Below are 7,444 nucleotides of genomic sequence, written 5' to 3'. Positions count from 1 at the left end.
TTTGTGTTGAAAAGTCTGCTGTGATTCTGATGGGCTTTCCTTTGTATGTGATTTGTTTCTTTTCTCTTACTGCTTGTAGTATTTTGTTCTTCTGTTGGGTTTCTGGGATCTTGATTATTATATGTCTAGGTGTAGTTTTTTTTGATTGTAGCTAGTTGGGGTCCTATATGCCTCAGTTATCTGAATGTCAAATTCTTCCCCTCTGTTTGGGAAGTTTTCTGTCATTAATTCTGCAAACAGCTTTTTAAAGTCATTTGTATTTTCTCCTGCTACTTCATGTATTCCTATCAGTCTTATGTTATTCTTCTTTACATCATCTAGGAGTTGTTGGATTGATTTCTCATGATCTCTTACTGTTTTTAAGAGATTTCTCTTTTCATGGTCACTGACTGCAATCTTATCTTCTACACCTGAGAGCCTATCTTCTCATTCTTTTATTCTGTTGCGTACACTTTCTATGGAGTGTTTAATCTCCTGGATATCTGTGTGAATCTGTTTTATGGATTCCATTTCTTTCCTATGTTGGGCTTTTATTTTTTCCATTTCTTTCTTATGCTGGGCCTTCATGGCTTCTATCATGGTCCTGAGCTCATCTATTTTTTTGTCAGTTTCTACTCTAGAGTCTTGAATCGCGACTTCCATTTTGCTCACTATCTCTATGGTTATCTGGGAAATTATTTCTGTATTGAATTTTTCTAGAGCCTGATTGATCTGTTTTGTTACTTCCTGTGCTTTGAGTTCAGGGTGTCCTGGTGGTTCACTATCAGCCTTTTCATCCTCATTTGCCCTACTGTTTGCCATTGGTGAACTGGAAGTCTGTCCTTGCATCTTGCTTAAGTGTTTTCTAATTTTTATTTTTGTTGTCAGACTGTCCTTGCTTTAATCTCTGGATTATCACCCAAATCTTCCTGATATAGTTGCGCCCTAGCTTCTGTGTGTCTAACGACCCACAGACATTCTCATCTTCATAACATCAGAGAAAACAGCTCATCAAATCAACCACAATGCTTTATCCCAACTGATACAATCAGCAACACATTAAGTTCAAGCACAACTTGGACACTGACCACCTGTGGTGGTCACTCGTCTATCACCCTTAAATCACTTGAATTAAATTGAAATCAAGAAGCAGTCCAGAACATATCTGCAATGAACAAAATTTCAATATAGTGTATTTACCATTTAATGGCTCAAACAGAGCGAGGATGCAAGACCCCTGGTCTCAGTTAGCTGATTGCTGAACCCCATGATTCTGACTGATCTTGGGCTGCAAGGCCCAGATTGAGTTCCCCAACCTTCTGAATGGTTGAACTCCACAACGTTCTATTACAGGTTTCCCACACCCTTTCTTTAAAGATGTTCAAAGTTGGGAACTCAGAAATATACCCTTGATGACCACCTCTGCCTCTGCAGTGTGGGTCCAAAGACTGGCACAGTCAGGAGGTCTGAGAGTGCGTGGGGAAGGGGGGAGATGGGGATGGATTTATGGGGTTTCAGGGGTGCCCGCATGGCTACCTTCCCAGCACTTGAGCGATGGCAGCTGGGGTGGGAGAAGGCCAACTCTGCTGGTCTTTAAGGGCACCAAGGAATGTGATCCAGAGCCTGCCCCCAACAGCTCCAGGTCTGGTGGGAGAGAGGACTCGCCATAACCAAGGGGTGTGGCAAGCACTGTGCTGCACTTGTGTTGGACAGGAGTTCTACAATGGTACAGAAGAAGGGCCTCCCAGTGGGAGGCTCTTTCAGGAGGATCTGGAACATGGCCTGGAATAGGTAAGAGGAGGGTGGTCCCACAAAGGGAAGAGCCAATGTAAAGAGGACAGGGAGGGAGGAGCTTCCATAGCTCAGCTAGGCAGCAGCACAGAAAGAGGCAAAGGAGGGAGAGATTGGGGTACAGATACACACAAGGTCCTAAAAAGACATAATTAATGAGACTGGACTGGACTTGGAGGAACAGGGCAGTGAGGCAATGATCATAAATATATAGTTCAGAAAGCTGATCCCAGCCGCAGTGGGCTCCACAGGGTAAGTCTGAAGGTTGGCAAATCCACTGGAGCCCATTAACGGGTGAAGAGTGCAAGACAGGAGCTGGTCATCCGCACAGTGGAGAAGAAAGTTGTCTACATGATGGAGAGGAGAAGAGGCAACAGGACTTAGTGACTAGTTACATGCGGGACAGTCTAGGCTGAGCCTAAGTTGGCAGTGGTGGGGGGTGTGTGACTTGGGCACACTGAGGTGGCCTGCAAGCCATGCTCATGGAAAGGTCCAGTGGGCAGAGGGCAACTGAAGTTTCAGGATGGTCTCATCTGGACACAGCAAACACAGTTGTGGGCTTCCTAGAAGCACGGGAGAGCTAGCTTCCAGGGGAAGGTGTGTGGGTGAGAAGAGGTGAATGGCGTGAGTCTCAGGTGAGAATCCTAAGACTCATTAACACCTAGGGGACCACAGAAAAATGAAGAACACTGAAACCATGGAAAGGGTGCCAGGAAGCAGGAAGAGCTCTGCAGGGGAGTACAGAGCCGTCACCTCAGACAGGTGAAGAAAAGGGTTTGCTGGTCTTAGCAAAAGTGAGGTCCTCAGTAAAGCAGATGCAGTGACAGAGTGACAGCAGGATGGGCTGGACGGCTGTGGAGTAAGTGGAAAGTGAGGCAGTGGAAGTTGGCAATGTGGAAAACACAGGAAATCAGACTCGGAGAGGGCAATCAGGGTGGGTAGAAAGATTCTAGTCATGTCCTCAGACTCACCTTCCCAGTGCAGGTACCCCCACTACCCACTGCTGAAGGATAGATGGGTCCCTGGCCATGCTGAAATGGCCTTGCTAGGGAGACTCAGATATGACACACTGTAACCCCCCTATAGGCTCTCTTATAAAGAGTCTATGTCACTGTCTGCTTATCCTAATCTTTGTGTTCTAAAAAGTCCCCAAACCCCAATATCAATGACAACAGCTAATATTATTGAATGCCTAATATGCCCCATGCTGAACATGTTACATGGACTATTTCATTTAGTCCTCAAGATAGAGATCAGGAAGGTATGTACACAGAGGGAAACTGAGGCTCAGGAAGATTGACTGGGCCATGTGGTTAATGGAACACCTGACCTTTGAGCCTCATCTGCTCACCACCATTGCCTGAGTGCTACACTGTCTGTTGACTATCATCTCTCTCAACCCGGAGTATTCTCAATCCTACCCAAGCAATGGTGCCAGGGCTCATGGCTTCTGAAAATTCAGCTTGCACATTGATCCTCATTCCCTCCTGACCTGCATACCAATCTCAGTCCTACCGCTCAACCACAGTGGATTGTGGGCTAATAGCTACCGTGATCACCATTCTGCCTTCTCTGTCTCCCTCTCCAGCACTGTGGCTGGTGCTACCTATTCTCTATCTCCTTCCATCCTCAAAGCAACTTTATGAAGCCACTATTCTTATACCTGTCTTATAAAGACCTCAAGTTCGAAGTGGAAAAGTAACTTAGGGTCACACAGTTAGCCGATGGCAGAGCTAAGTTTCAAAACCAAGGTGGCATGATATAATAATCTCCCAAATCTCTACTTTTCCCTCAATTCCATGGCCATAGAGCAGCAGCTCTCAACCCTCTGGCCTCAGAATCTCTGGACATCCAGCTTCCTCTGGGAATCCATTTAGTTAACCACATATTCATCTCATTCGGTGTTTCCTGAGTACATTTATTGGAATCCAAGAGGTTACGAGACAGAAAACCAAGCAAGCTGGAGCTATTTGAGGAATTTATTAGTTCTTACAGATGAGGAAGATGTTTCTATAGCACATAGGGCTGCAAGAAAAACTGCAGGAATCAAGGCCATAAGAAGCAAAATTGGAATTCAATGTCATTAGCTTACTCGCCAAATTCCTCTCCTCTCTGTTCCTTGTTTGGCTGCCTGAATTGCGGGAAAAGAATTGCTCCTCAGTGGCTTCAGATACATGGTATCCAGCTTTGCACCCCAGGAGGAAGAGGCCTTCCTGACCCACAAGTCATCCCAAGGAAAGAATCAGATTGTCCTGCTTGAGTTTTGTACCTAACTCTGGGACCAATCACTGTTGCTGAATGTTATAGTTTGGATCAAAATATCCCCAAATCTTCATGAGTTCACAGAGGTGGAGTTTTCGGAAAGTGAATGGATCATAAAATATTAATCTTATTAATGAGTTGATTCATTCTTCAGCTCATAGCTGAATGTGCTGTTAGGAAGTAGCACCTCTTTGGAGGAACTGGGTCACTGGGGAAGAAACCTGAAAGGAAATATTCTGTCCCGGGCCTCTTCCTCACTCTCTGGTCTCCCTGTCCTCCACTTCCTGGCTGCCATGGGGTGAGCAGTTTCCCTCCACATGGCCCTTGCACCATGATATTTCTGCCTTGCCACCAGTCAACCACAGACTGAAGCCTCTGAAACCATGAGCCAAAACAAACCTTTTCTCCTTTAAGTTGTGTATGTCAGGTATTTTTGTTCCAGTAATGAACAGATGACTAATATTCTCGAGGATGGGGTTCTAGGATTGGTGTTATCTGGATCATGTGCCAACATGTGGCAACAGGGTAGGGATTGACAGACATACATACTATTCTAACAACCCACCCAGGACTATGTAACAACAGGGAGGAATTTCCCCAAGGAAAAGGAGGCCAAAAGTGAGGTGATGGACTAAAGGCCAGAGAGGTAAGATTCACTAGCTGTCACAGTTTTCTACATGGGTCCATGTGAGACAGAGGCAGACTCACATAGACATGGCCGGGGGAGTTCACAGCCTCACAAGGCTATAAGGCTTACAGATATGAAGCCATTACTAAAGGCTGATAGCCACCACCATCCTTGGAGAGGCAGGGGCATTAGCTCCTTCCCATGCCCACAATAACCCTGGGAAATAGGTACTGCTATTATCCCAAGAGACAGTAGAAAGCAACTTTGTTTTTTTTTGTAAGATAGCCAAGAAAACCATAAAAATATTTATGGGCTCCCTATCCCTGCTCAGAGAGGCTAAGTAACTTGCTCAAAGTCACACAGCTAACACATTAAATGGACATCCTGGGAACTGTTTGGTTGAGAGCCAGAGAGTACTTCCATTCCTCTCTGTAAAGTGAAGGATTAGAGAAGACTGCCTGGAGGCCAGGAGAAAGAGGTGGTGGGGAATCCAGGAAGAGAGCCTAAGGAAATATCTGGGTAGGTGGCCAGGGAAGTCAGGAAAAAGAGGACAGGTCAATCCCCAACACTCAAAAGAGCCACCAGCCTGGGCACCCTAGACCCTGTCTGTTCCCTCTTGCCAATGGCAGCCTTTTGGAGATTTAGAGACTCCTTCCCCTGAGGTTGCCCTGACCAGCTTGACGACTCTGCCTAGGACACTGACCCTGATCCCCAACTCACTCCATACTCTTGCCCACCCATGTTCACATCCTGGGAACTGAAGTCCTAGGCACAGTGTGAGCCACATAGATAAGAGAGGAAATCTCACTTCCCTTTATCTAAGCACTGCACTCCCATGTAATGAGGCCCAAGATCAATTAGATATTTACTTTCCAAATAAGCTCACGGCCTCCTGCCACTCCCAGGCCAAACTCATGGCCCCCACTCTGGATGGAGGGAAGACAGCTCCAGACCCCGGACTAGAAATTCATGTTGTTTCAGGCTGAGTTGATCGTTGATGTTTGCTCGCTCTTAGCATCACAACTTCTGCAAAAGTAGCAGAAACGTATGATCCCTTAACATCCTGAATGTCACTGAAACGTGCACACAAAAATAGGGTAGTAAGTGTTATGCTATAGGTATTTTGCCAGAGTTGAAAATGAAGTGATCGGTGGCCTTGGAGTCAGGAAAACACCACCCCCAGCATGCTAAAGAAACACCCTCAGCGACCAACAAGGCAGCTGTCACCTCCCACACACCAAATTGCCCCTGCCACATTCCCAGTGCCCCAAGGCCAATGCACACTTTCCATTCCTCCTTTCAAGGCTGCTTACTGCAGCCTTTGACACCTGAGCCCTTGCTTCCTCTCAACCCTTCCGCTGGGCTCACAAGAATCCCCTCTTCTCCTTGCCGGCCTCCTGACATCTTCTCCATCTCACTCCTGGACTCTTCCAAGGTTCCTGCTGGGACCTGCGTTACCTCTCTCCAATCTGCCTCCTTAATTTCATCTGCTAGAAGGATGACTCAAAAAGCAAAAACACTATGCCCAACCCCAGCCCTTCCATAGACCCAACAGTGTTCTGATTTTTCTTCCGGGCCCAAACGCCTCCTCCACCTGAAATGTGTGCTGTCATTTTCTGACTAGGATTGTGGCACAGCAACTACCCAGCCTCACAAGCTGAAAACCAGAGGCATCCTGGGTTGCCCCTGTCTCCCAAAGCTCTCAGAGTGATTTCTCCAAGTAGCCCTTCTCCATCCTGAAGTCACCCTGCCCTCCTCCCTCAGCTCCAGCATCTGAGCCGCCTCCTAACTTGCCTGCTGCCTGTGCCCCCGCCTCCCATCCACCGTTCGAAAACCCCTGAGGGACCTCAGAGAAGGCAAGCAGGACCAAGCAGCTGCCCCACCACATCTTAGCTCCTGGCAGCACCAGGATAAAATCCACACTGCCAACTACTGCCTCTGACTCTCTCCTGATCTGGGCTTGCCCTACTGCACTTCCCACGAGCAGTCAAAATGATATCTAAAAGGCCACCTCGATTTACATTCCCCCTTCCTCCCCAACTCCTACTCTGATCCTCACCTCCCCCACGCTGACAGTCACCTGGGTAACTCCTACCTCTTTGAGATGCAGTTCAAGAGTTGCCTTCTGGGAGAACCTGCCAGGCCCAGGTCTGTGATCCCTGAACCCTCCACTCCACCTCAGTACCCACCCCCATTGCCACTGCTGCTAGAACTCGCCAGTTTTCAAGGAGGACCCCCCCCCGTTTGCTCCATCGTCTCTGGGGACTTGTGAGCTTTCCTCCCTGGGGCCCAGGATTTAACATGGGGCCAGGCATGAAGACTGTCCTGAAAAAATATGGAGAAAAGAGCTGTAGGGCAGAAGAAGGTTCTGCATCTGAAGCACACCTGTCACCCGAATGGTCTCCAACCCTGCCCCTTCCAACCCAGAGCCAGGTACACAATAGGTGCTCAGCAAAGCCTGTCTGTGTTCTGTTTTCTGAATTAATCTGAGGACAATGTCCAGGGTGCCATGAGGAATGATGGGATCAGGAAGAGAGGGTCTGCATGCGAGAAACTTAAGCCAAAGGGCAGCCGGGGGTGCACCACAGTGGGGGAAGGGGCCATGGGTTATCTGGAACGTGGAGAAGTAATTCAGTCCCCAGTCCCAGCCTCACCCGGCCCACTCACGGGACCCTGTCCCCTTCCTGGGGCGGCGAGACCCCCGGCTCCTGGCGCGCTCTGAGCCGGGCGCTGGGAGGCGTGCGTGTCGCTTTAAAAGCTCCCTCCCGGCGCGGGGCCGGCCCC

Source organism: Fukomys damarensis, unplaced genomic scaffold (genome assembly GCF_012274545.1).
Source record: "Fukomys damarensis isolate Sample0158 unplaced genomic scaffold, DMR_v1.0_HiC HiC_scaffold_25, whole genome shotgun sequence".
NCBI classification, from domain to species: domain Eukaryota; kingdom Metazoa; phylum Chordata; class Mammalia; order Rodentia; family Bathyergidae; genus Fukomys; species Fukomys damarensis.
This window is presented reverse-complemented; position numbering follows the sequence as displayed.